Source organism: Triticum aestivum, chromosome 2D (assembly GCF_018294505.1).
Source record: "Triticum aestivum cultivar Chinese Spring chromosome 2D, IWGSC CS RefSeq v2.1, whole genome shotgun sequence".
Taxonomy (NCBI): domain Eukaryota; kingdom Viridiplantae; phylum Streptophyta; class Magnoliopsida; order Poales; family Poaceae; genus Triticum; species Triticum aestivum.
The window spans coordinates 309,025,178-309,038,159 of NC_057799.1; positions in this window are offsets into that span (position 1 = coordinate 309,025,178).

Below are 12,982 nucleotides of genomic sequence, written 5' to 3' on the forward strand. Positions count from 1 at the left end.
ACAGACCTTTGGGTCCATAGTTATTAGCTAGATGGCTTCTTCTCTCTCTTTGGTTCTCAATACAACGTTCTCCTCGATGTTCTTGGAGATCTATTCGATGTAATACTCTTTTGTGGTGTGTTTGACGAGATCCGATGAATTGTGGATTTATGATCAAGTTTATCTATGAATAATATTTGGTTCTTCTCTGAATTCTTATATGCATGATTTGATATCTTTGCACGTCTCTTCGAATTATCTGTTTAGTTTGGCCTACTAGATTGATCTTTCTTGCAATGGGAGAAGTGCTTAGCTTTGGGTTCAATCTTGCGGTGTCCTTTCCCAGTGACAGTAGGGGCAGCAAGGCACGTGTTGTATTGTTGCCATCGAGGATAAAAAGATGGGGTTTATATCATATTGCTTGAGTTTATCCCTCTACATCATGTCATCTTGCTTAATGCATTACTCTGTTCTTATGAACTTAATACTCTAGATGCATGCTGGTAGCGGTCGATGTGTGGAGTAATAGTAGTAGATGCAGAATCGTTTCGGTCTACTTGACACGGACGTGATGCCTATATGCATGATCATTGCCTATATATTCTCATAACTATGCGCTCTTGTATCAATTGCTCGGCAGTAATTTGTTCACCCACCATAATTTATGCTATCCTGAGAGAAGCCACTAGTGAAACCTATGGCCCCCGGGTCTATTTTCCATCATATAATCTTCTATTTTACATCATATAAGTTTCCGATCTACAATTCTAGTTTCCTATTTATTTTATTTTGCAATCTTTACTTTCCAATCTATACAACAAAAAGACCAAAAATATTTATCTTCCTATCTTTATTAGATCTCACTTTTGCGAGTGACCGTGAAGGGATTGACAACCCCTTTATCGCGTTGGTTGCAAGGTTCTTGATTGTTTGTGCAGGTACTAGGTGACTTGCGTGTTATCTCCTACTGGATTGATACCTTGGTTCTCAAAAACTGAGGGAAATACTTACGCTACTTTGCTGCATCACCCTTTCCTCTTCAAGGGAAAACCAAGGCATGCTCAAGAGGTAGCAAGAACGATTTCTGGTGCCGTTGCCGGGGAGGTTTACGCCAAGTCAAGTCAAGATTTGATCTCCTGTCAACTTGCCAATTTCTGGCGCCGTTGCCAGGGAGATCTATGCTCAAGTCAAGACATACCAAGTACCCATCATAAACTCTTCTCCCTCGCATTACATTATTTGCCATTCGCCTCTCGTTTTCCTCTCCCCCACTTCTAAAACGATTTTCGAAAACCTTTGCCTTTTCTTCACCCCTCTTCCGTTTGTCTTTTTTGTTTGCTTGTGTTGCCATGTGCCTTCTATGTGCTAGCATCTTCGCTTGCTAAAAATCTATTGATATGGATCCTCATCCTCTTGCTAATCTTTTTAAAAGATCCAATTATCATGAACCAATTTCTAGTGAGTTTTGTGCACTAGATTATCTTTATGAGGTTTTGCTTGAAATTCGTGAATCTGAAAATTGTGATGAAGTGTTGAAAGAAGAAACTTACGAAGTGATTCACGATAGCTCCTTGAATGAAAAGCATGATTGCAATGATATTATTATAAATTCTATTAATGTCAATGATATACAAAACCCTAAGCTTGGGGATTCTAGTTTTGCTATGTCCACTACTTGTTGCAATGATCATGATTGGGGTGATTCTTCTTACAATCTTGAAAATTTATTTAAGCCTCATGATGAATATGAGATTGATAATAATGTTTGCAATAATATTGAAAGTGGGTTTGGAAGAGTGTCAAATTTAGATCCCACATATTTGGAGAATGTTCAATCTTATGAAGTTTTTGATAAAAGTGGGTTTGGAGAGGTCATGACTTTAGCTAATGTTAATCCCACTATTTTGGAAGAGTGTCAACTTGGCATACATGTGGATTGTGTTAAGAATATGTTTTGCAATAGCTATTTTGTTGAATTTTCTTATGATCCCACTTGTAATTATTATGAGAGAGGAAAATAAGGTTGTAGAAATTTTCATGTTACAAAATTACCTCTCGTTATGTTGAGCTTGCTATTGTTTCTTTCCACTTCCTTGCATATGCTAGTTTTTGCTTGCTATGATAATTTGTTTGCCTATAAGATGCCTATGCATAGGAAGTATGTTAGACTTAGATGTGATTTTCACATGTTTTATGATGCTCTCTTTGTGTTTCAATTACTATCTTTCATGTGAGTATCATTAAAATTATCAATGCCTAGCTAGGGGCGTTAAACGATAGCGCTTGTTGGGAGGCAACCCAATTTTTTTCTTTTTTTTCTTTTTGTTCCTGTTGAGTAATAAATAATTCATCTAGCCTCTGTTTAGATGTGGTTTTATGTTCTAATTAGTGTTTGTGTCAAGTAGAACCTTTGGGAAGACTTGGGTGAAGTCTTTGCGATCTTGCTGTAAAAAACAGAAACTTTTGCGCTCACGAGATTAGCTGCCATTTTTTACCGGGGAGTGCTTTTAGGTTGATTATTTTTGCAGATGATTAATAGACAAATTCCTAATGTCCACCAATTTATTTCAGAATTTTTGGAGTTACAGAAGTATGCGTATGAATCAGATTGCTACAGACTGTTCAGTTTTGACAGATTCTGTTTTTCGTGTGTTGTTTGCTTATTTTAATGAATCTATGGGTAGTATCGGGGGTTATGAACCATAGAGAAGTTGGAATAAAGTAGGTTTAACACCAATATAAACAAAGAATTAGTTCATTACAGTACCTTAAAATGGTGGTTTGTTTTCTTATACTAACGGAGCTCATGAGATTTTCTGTTAAGTTTTGTGTTGTGAAGTTTTCAAGTTTTTGGGTAAATATTTGATGGATTTTGGAATAAGGAGTGGCAAGAGCCTAAGCTTGGGGATGCCCAAGGCACCCCAAGGTAAAATTCAAGGACAACCAAAAGCCTAAGCTTGAGGATGGCCCGGAAGGCATCCCCTCTTTTGTCTTCATCTATCGGTAACTTTACTTGAGGCTATATTTTTATTCACCACATGATATGTGTTTTGCTTGGAGAGTCTTGTATGATTTGAGTCTTTGCTTTTTAGTTTACCACAATCATCCTTGCTGTACACACCTTTTTGGAGAGACACACATGAATCAGAATTTATTAGAATACTCTATGTGCTTCACTTATATCTTTTGAGCTAGATAATTTTGCTCTAGTGCTTCACTTATATCTTTTTAGAGCACGGTGGTGGTTTTATTTTATAGAAATTATTGATCTCTCATGCTTCACTTATATTATTTTGAGAGTCTTATAGAACAACATGGTAATTTGCTTTGGTTATAAAATTAGTCCTAATATGATGGGCAATCAAGATGGGTATAATAAAAGCTTTCATATAGAGTGCATTGAATACTATGAGAAGTTTGATACTTGATGATTGTTTTGAGATATGAGGATGGTAATATTAGAGTCGTGCTAGTTGAGTAATTGTGAAATTGAGAAATACTTGTGTTGAGGTTTGCAAGTCCCGTAGCATGCACGTATGGTAACCGTTGTGTGACAAATTTGAAGCATGAGGTGTTTCTTTGATTGCCTTCCTTATGAGTGGCGGTCCGGCACGAGCGATGGTCTTTTCCTGCCAATCTATCCCCCTAGGAGCATGCGCGTAGTGATTTGTTTTGATGACTTGTAGATTTTTTCAATAAGTATGTGAGTTCTTTACGACTAATGTTGAGTCCATGGATTATACACACTCTCACCCTTCCACCTTTGCTAGCCTCTCTTGTGCCGCGCAACTTTCGCCGGTACCATAAACCCATCATTTACCTTCCTCAAAACTGCCACCATACCTACCTATTATGGCATTTCCATAGCCATTCCAAGATATATTGCCATGCAACTTTCCACCATTTCGTTTATTATGACACGCTTCATCATAGTCATATTGCTTTGCATGATCATGTAGTTGACATCGTATTTCTGGCATGGCCACCATTCATAATTTTTCATACATGTCACTCTTGATTCATTGCACATCCCGGTACACTGGTGGAGGCATTCACATAGAGTCATATTTTGTTCTAAGTATCGAGTTGTAATTCTTGAGTTGTAAGTAAATAAAAGTGTGATGATCTTCATTATTAGAGCATTATCCCATGTGAGGAAAGGATGATGGAGACTATGATTCCCCCACAAGTCGGGACGAGTCTCCGGACGAAAAAAAGAGAAAAAAGGCCAAAAAAAGAAAAGAGAAGGCCCAAACAAAAAAAATGAGAGAAGAGAGAAGGGACAGTGTTACTATCCTTTTTCCACACTTGTGCTTCAAAGTAGCACCATGATCTTCATGATAGAGAGTCTCTTATGTTGTAACTTTCATATACTAGTGGGAATTTTTCATTATAGAACTTGGCTTGTATATTCCAATGATGGGCTTCCTCAAATTGCCCTAGGTCTTCGTGAGCAAGCAAGTTGGATGCACACCCTCTTAGTTTCTTTTGTTGAGCTTTCATACACTTATAGCTCTAGTGCATCCGTTGCATGGCAATCCCTACTCACTCACATTGATATCTATTGATGGGCATCTCCATAGCCCATTGATATGCCTAGTTGATGTGAGACTATCTTCCTCTTTTTTGTCTTCTCCACAACCACCATTCTATTCCACCTATAGTGCTATGTCCATGGCTAGCGCTCATATATTGCGTGAAAGTTGAAAAAGTTTGAGAATACTAAAGTATGAAACAATTGCTTGGCTTGTCATCGGGGTTGTGCATGATTTAAGCATTTTGTGAGACGAAAATGAAGCATAGCCAAACTATATGATTTTGTAGGGATGAGCTTTCTTTGGCTATGTTATTTTGAGAAGACGTAATTGCTTGGTTAGTACGCTTGAAGTGTTATTATTTTTATGTCAATATTAAACTTTTTTCTTGTATCTTTCGGATCTGAACATTCATGCCACAATAAAGAAAATTACATTGAAAAATATGTTAGGTAGCATTCCACATCAAAAATTGTGTTTTTATCATTTACCTACTCGAGGACAAGCAGGAATTAAGCTTGGGGATGCTTGATACGTCTCCAACGTATCTATAATTTTTGATTGTTCCATGCTATTATATTAGCTGTTTTGGATGTTTAATGGGCTTTAATATGCTATTTTATATTATTTTTGGGACTAACCTATTAACCGAAGGCCCAGTGCCAGTTTCTGTTTTTTTGCCTATTTCAGTGTTTTGTAGAAAAGGAATACCAAACGGAATGAAACATTCGCGATGATCTTTCTTGGGACGAAAGCAATCCAGAAGGCTTGGAGTTGAAATCTGGAACTCCCCGAGGCGGCCACGAGGCAGGAGGGCGCGCCCCCCACCCTCGTGGGCCCCACGGAGCTCCACCGACGTACTTCTTTCACCTATATATACTCTTATACCCTAAAACCATCAGGGGGAGCCACGAAACCACTTTTCCACCGCCGCAACCTTCTGTACCCGAGAGATCCCATCTTGGGGCCTTTTCCGGCGATCTGCCAGAGGGGGAATCGATCATGGAGGGCTTCTACATCAACACCATAGCCTCTCCGATGATGTGTGAGTAGTTTACCACAGACCTTCGGGTCCATAGTTATTAGCTAGATGGCTTCTTCTCTCTCTTTGGTTCTCAATACAAACTTCTCCTCGATGGAGATCTATTCGATGTAATACTCTTTTGCGGTGTGTTTGCCGAGATCCGATGAATTGTGGATTTATGATCAAGTTTATCTATGAATAATATTTGGTTCTTCTCTGAATTCTTATATGCATGATTTGATATCTTTGCAAGTCTCTTCGAATTATCAGTTTAGTTTAGCCTACTAGATTGATCTTTCTTGCAATGGGGAAGTGCTTAGCTTTGGGTTCAATCTTGCGGTGTCCTTTCCCTGTGAAAGTAGGGGCAGCAAGGCACGTATTGTATTGTTGCCATCGAGGATAAAAAGATGGGGTTTATATCATATTGCTTGAGTTTATCCCTCTACATCATGTCATCTTGCTTAATGCATTACTCTGTTCTTATGAACTTAACACTCTAGATGCATGCTGGATAGCGGTCGATGTGTGGAGTAATAGTAGTAGATGCAGAATCGTTTCGGTCTACTTGACACGGACGTGATGCCTATATTCATGATCATTGCCTAGATATTCTCATAACTATGCGCTCTTCTATCGATTGCTCGGCAGTAATTTGTCCACCCACCGTAATTATGCTATCTTGAGAGAAGCCACTAGTGAAACCTGTGGCCCCCGGGTCTATTTTCCATCATATAATCTTCTATTTTACATCATATAAGTTTCCGATATACAATTCTAGTTTCCTATTTATTTTATTTTGCAATCTTTACTTTCCAATCTATACAACAAAAATACCAAAAAAAATTATCTTACTATCTTTATTAGATCTCACTTTTGCGAGTGACCATGAAGGGATTGACAACCCCTTTATCGTGTTGGTTGCAAGGGTCTTGATTGTTTGTGCAGGTACTAGGTGACTTGTGTGTTATCTCCTACTGGATTGATACCTTGGTTCTCAAAAACTAAGGGAAATACTTACGCTACTTTGCTGCATCACCCTTTCCTCTTCAAGGGAAAACCAACGCATGCTCAAGAGGTAGCAGTATTCCATTTGTCGACAACTGTGTATATTGAACTACTCTTCATGTGTATCAGCCATTTGAGACGGTTATGGAAAAATCAGGAGTGAAAACAAGGTCTTCAGAGCAGGCAACGGTACCTGTTGAAGCATATATCTCGATGGTTACAGGTAGCTCCTCAGAGGAGGATTCAGAGACAGATGACCAGTCCTATATCCCACCTGAGGTGTATGCTCTAACTTGCAATGTTTATATTTCTCATATCATGCATATGGTGTCTTGCATTGCTTAGTTTAGACATCATATGCACAATATTCAATTACATCTGCTTAGTTTAGAGATCATACATGCGAGTGCCAGCTACTTAGTATATGAATCAATTATGTAAATTATATCATGCCATCCTGTATACTTAGACAACATGTATGTGAATTATTTCATCCCAACCTATTTTAGAAAGACATCATATAGTTTTGTCATGTCATCCTGTTTAGATACTCATCATATGTTGAATTATGCCATTATATCCTGTTAAGTTATCCATCATATATCTGAAACTGTGTCATGCTATCCTGTTTAGTTAGCCATCATATATGTGAAATTGTGTCATGCTGTCCTATTTGGTTAGACAACATATATGTGAATTACCACATCTGTCTATCATACAATGTCTGTACGTTCAATTTATTTTTTTGTTTATCAGCCATTTGAATTGGAGGGGGTGATGGCAGTATCTAAGGGAGTAAAAACCCGTTCTTCACAAAAGATGGCGCAATCCATCGATGCAGATAGAACCATGGTTATACCAGCCCACGAACTAGCCCCACCACACATAATCGAGACTCTTCCAGATTGTACACTTACACCGTTGGACAGAGAACCAGCTACACCCCATCTAACCCCAAACCCAGCGGATAGTAACCCACTTCTAGTTGACACAGCACCATGTCCACCACAGAGTACCCCCACACGAGCAGTTTGTAAAGCAACTGTAGTGCCCAAAGCACGAAGACCACCACAGCGAACCCAAACTCCACGTTTAAAGCAGAAGAGCAACTGTTCTCAGGTCAGATTCCGTATCTATGGTCCATACTCCTTTGCCCTTGCATCATTGTATTTACTCATACCAACTACTTTCGAATTTGAAGGATCCAATTGAAACTCCAATGGCACAACAGGTATGTTTTAAACCTATTTCCTTAACTGGATTGTTGTTATAACTTCTATCTCTATGTTGATTTCAGTTTCAGTTGTATAAACAGTTATGTTCTCATGTCATGCACATTACAAGTGTTGCCAGTATTGTGTAGTTTCTCACACTTATATTCTGTCTATGCTGTTGTGTCTTAAAAATATATGATTTGAACTGTCTCTCTATCTTGATTTGGCAACATAAACTAGAATGATATGGAAAATACAGTGACCATAGTACATAGATATATGTTTGTTTCATGTTGTTATCCTGTCCACCTTACTACTAAACCGGTTTACCAAAAATGAGTTTCATATACTACATGCTAAACCTGTGATGTTTCTGCTTGTTTCTCATGTAGAATGCGAACAGATTATTGGAGAAGAGCACCCCACTATGCAATGGTAGAGAAAGTAATGCAGATAAGGTTCAAGATAGTGAGACAACCCTGTTGGTCTCCAAGAAAGGTGATAAAATGATCTTGTAGACAGTGAGACAACCCCAAAGTCATGCGTTGATGTAGTGTTCGAGTTACTGGCAACTACCGCTGGCACAAGCTTTTCAAACTCGCTGCCTGAATCATTCGGCTTCTTCAGTCTCAACTACAAGCTGAAAGATATCAGTCAGCTGTGCTGCGGCAAGAAGCTGAAGGACTGAGGAAGTCCCTGCATAATTCATATGCATACTTTCTGGTGCAACAGAAAGCGCTGGATGATTTTAGCGCCAAACAAGAGAAAACTAATAAGCTTGCTAAGCTTCTTGCCAGCATGGTGGGTATCCAGGATATCGTTTCTTGACCTCTTCTGAAGTGGTTTCAGTTTTGGACTTGTTTTGCTGCCGCATTTATTTTCACTGGTGGCCAATTTAGACGCCCAGTGTATGTAATATGATGCTTTGTTCACTATATTTGCACTGGTGGCGAACTTTGATGCCCAGTGGATGTAATATTTGTAATAGCCGTAATAGCCTACTGTAAGTTGCTTGCTTATTTATTTCCTTATTGTCTTAATTATGTTTTTGCCGGTAGTTGATACGTCTCGGTCGTATCTATAATTTTTTATTGTTCCATGCCAATATTCTACAACTTTTATATACTTTTGGCAACTTTTTATACTATTTTTGGGACTAACAAATTGATCCAGTGCCCAGTGTCAGTTCCTGTTTGTTGCATGTTTTTTTCGCAGAAAATCCATATCAAACGGAGTCCAAACGCGATAAAAACTCACGGAGATTTTTTTGGGATATATGTGATTTTTGGGAAAAAGAATAAACGTGAGACGATGCCCGAGGGGGCCACAAGGCAGGGGGCGCACCCCAGGGGGTAGGGCGCGCCCTGGGCCCTTGTGGTCACCTCGTAAGGCAGTTGGTGCCCTTCTTCTGCCGCAAGAAAGCTAATATCCGGATAAAAATCGTGTTGAAATTTCAGCCCAATCGAAGTTACGGATCTCCGGGAATTTAAGAAACGGTGAAAGGCCAGAATTTGGGAGTGCAGAAATAGAAGGAAACAGAGAGAGAGAGAGAGAGAGAGAGAGAGAGAGAGAGAGAGAGATGCAATCTCGAAGGGGCTCCCGCCCCTCCGCCGCCATGGACCAGAGGGGAAACCCTTCACCCATCTAGGGGGAAGGTCAAGGAAGAAGAAGGAGGAGGGAGGCTCTCTCCCCCTCTCTCCCGATGGTGTCGGAACGCCGCCGGGGCCATCACGTGACGGCGATCTACACCAACAACTTCGCCGCCGTCATCACCAACTCTCTCGCCCTCTATGCAGTGGTGTAACACCCCTTCTCCCCGCTGTAATCTCTACTTAAACATGGTGCTCAACACTATATATTATTTCCCAATGATGTATGGCTATCCTATGATGTTTGAGTAGATCTGTTTTGTCCTATGGGTTGATTGATGATCATGATTGGTTTGAGTTGTATGTTTTATTATTGGTGTTGTCCTATGGTGCTCTCCGTGTCGCACAAGCGTGAGGGATCTCCGTTGTAGGGTTTGCAATATGTTCATGGTTTGCTTATTGTCTGCGTTGCATGAGTGATAGAAACACAAACACGGATAAGTGGGTTATGGCGTGTGGGAATAAAGAGGACTTGATACTTTAATGCTGTGGTTGGGTTTTACCTTAATGATCTTTAGTAGTTACGGATGTTTGCTAGAGTTCCAATCTTAAGTGCATATGATCCAAGAAGAGAAAGTATGTTAGTTTATGCCTCTCCCTCATATGAAATTGCAGTAATGATTACCGGTCTCGTTATCGATTGCGTAGAGACAAATAACTTTCTCGTTACAAAAAGCTCTCTACTAAAACTAGCTTAGTTGTTTCTTTATCTAAACAGCCCCTAGTTTTTATTTACGTGCTCTTTATTATCTTGCAAACCTATCCTACAACACCTACAAAGTACTTCTAGTTTCATACTTGTTCTAGGTAAAGCGAACGTTAAGCGTGCGTAGAGTTGTATAGGTGGTCGATAGAACTTGAGGGAATATTTGTTCTACCTTTAGCTCCTCATTGGGGTTGACACTCTTACTTATCGAAATAGGCTACAACTGATCCCCTATACTTGTGGGTTATCAAGACCTTTTTCTGGCGCCGTTGCCGGGGAGCAATAGCGTGGGGTGAATATTCTTGTGTGTGTTTGTTTTCTTTATCACGAAGTATATTTTATTTTCTATTCTTAGTTGTTTTATATCTTTAGTTATGGATATGGAACACGAAATACAAAAAATAGGTGTACTTGCTACTCATGGAGATGGGGAACCTCCTAAAACTCTCGATGCTCATTATGTGAAAGATATTATGCACTACTTCGATAATCCTGAGAAAGCCCCATTCAACTTGATAAGGGGAGACACGTTGGATCAATGTGAATACTTTAGGGATTATCGCTTGACTCAAAAAGGGAAACTATTATGGGCTCAAATTTATATGTTGCATTGGTATGCTTGGAATTTATGCCAGAGATATGATTATACTTGTTGCTCTAGGATCAAGGCCCGACACCTTCCCTTTTCTTGTAGATTTAATGATAATGAAACCTTGGCTTCTTATGCTAATGGTAGATATGCTTACTATGATGTGGAACGAATAGAAGAATTCATTGCTTTTAACGGTGCTTATGAAATTGAATCTTTGTTTGAAAAGTATGAAGCTTTTGATGATGATGTTTATAGGCCTAAATTTTTTGCTATACTTAAATATTGCTATGAGGATTATGAATATAATTCCGATATTGATGCGTTTATTGAGAAAGTCTCCGTTGTCCAATAAGAGACTAATATTTTGCAGGAAACTATGGAAGAAGAAATTGCTGAAACTATGAGCTCATTAGATGAAAAAGGTGACGAGTAGAGCGAAGAGCAAGAGGAGGAAGAGCGGATTGATCACCCGTGCCCACCTTCTAATAAGAGTAACTCTTAAACTCATACATTTTTTAATTTTTCTTCGTGCTTACCGAAGGATGATTGCTATGATAATTGCTATGATCCCTTTGATTCGTTTGAAATATCCTATTTTGATGAAATTGATGCTTGCTATGCTTGTGGCCATGATGCCAATATGAATTATGCCTATGGAGATGTACTTGCTATGGTTCCTTATGTTAAGAATGAAATTGTTTCTATTTCACGCATGCATGATAGTCCTATTATCTTTTTGAATTCTCCCAACTACACTATAACAGAGAAATGTGCGCTTATTAAGGACTATATTGGTGGGTTGCATTCTACTATTGCACATGATGATTTCGATAAATATAATATGCATGTGCTTGCTGCTCCTACTTGCAATTATTATGACAGAGGAACTACATCTCCGCCTCTCTATGTTTCCAATATGACAAAATTGCAACAAACTGTTTATACTATGCATTGGCCTTTACTTTGTGTTCATGAATTGTTCTTTTATGACATGCCGATGCATAGGAAGAGAGTTAGACTTCGTCATTACATGATATATGTTACTTTGTGCTCACTACTAGATTAAATGTTAATTAAAATTGGCTTTGATATACCTTGGGATCCGGGTGGATCCATTACTTGAGCACTATATGCCTAGCTTAATGGCTTTAAAGAAAGCGCTGCCAGGGAGACAACCTGAAAGTTTTAGAGAGTCATTTATTTCTGTTGAGTGCTTTTGTAAAGTTTAAAAACAAAAAAATAAAGAGGGGAACCTAAAAACTTTTTCAAAAAGAAAAGTGAAAGTGAGAGAGACGAGCATTGTTATTGTGGGAGCATGCCTTGAACTTTGTTCATGCCCATGGAAACTTTGTGAATCTTAATTAGAGAAACTTTTCAACAAAAATAATTATCCCCTTGTATAAATCTATAGTTTTATAAAAATAATGTGCCAAGATTTGCCTTTAGGATGATTAGATTTCTTGTTTGGTTTGTGCGGTGCAAAAACAGAAACTTTGGCTGTAGTGCGCGATTTTACATTTTTTTACTAGAAAGCCAAACGCTTCTGAAACTTTTTGCACAGTACTTCTATAAAAATTATTTATTTTGTACTAATTGTTCAGAATTTTTGGAGTTAGAGAAGTATGGTAGATGTTCAGATTGCTACAGACTGTCCTGTTTAAGACAGATTCTGTTTTTGATGCATTGTTTTGCTAGTTTTGATGAAACTATCGATTTTATCGGTGGATAAGCCATAGAGAAGTTATAATACAGTAGCTACAATGCAAAAATAACATATGAATGGGTTTGCAATAGTACTTAAAGTGGTGATTTGTTTTATTATACTAACGGATCTCACGGGGGTTTTGTTAAGTTTTGTGTGATTGAAGTTTTTGAGTTTTGGGTGAGATCACGATGAATGAAGGAATAAGAAGTGGCAAGAGCCTAAGCTTGGGGATGCCCGAGGCACCCCAAGGTATTATTCAAGGGCTCCCAAGCAACTAAACTTGGGGATGCCCCGGAAGGCATCCCCTCTTTCTTCTAATGATCATCGGTAATTTTACTTGGAGCTATATCAAACTGGGTCCAAACGCAATAAAAATTGATGCCAATATTCTACAACTTATATATACTTTTGGCAACTTTTTATACTATTTTTAGACTAACATATTGATCCAGTGCCCAGTGCCAGTTCCTGTTTGTTGCATGTTTTTTGTTTCACAGAAAATCCATATCAAACGGAGTCCAAACGCGATAGAAACTCATGGAGATTTTTTTAGAATATATGTGATTTTTGGGA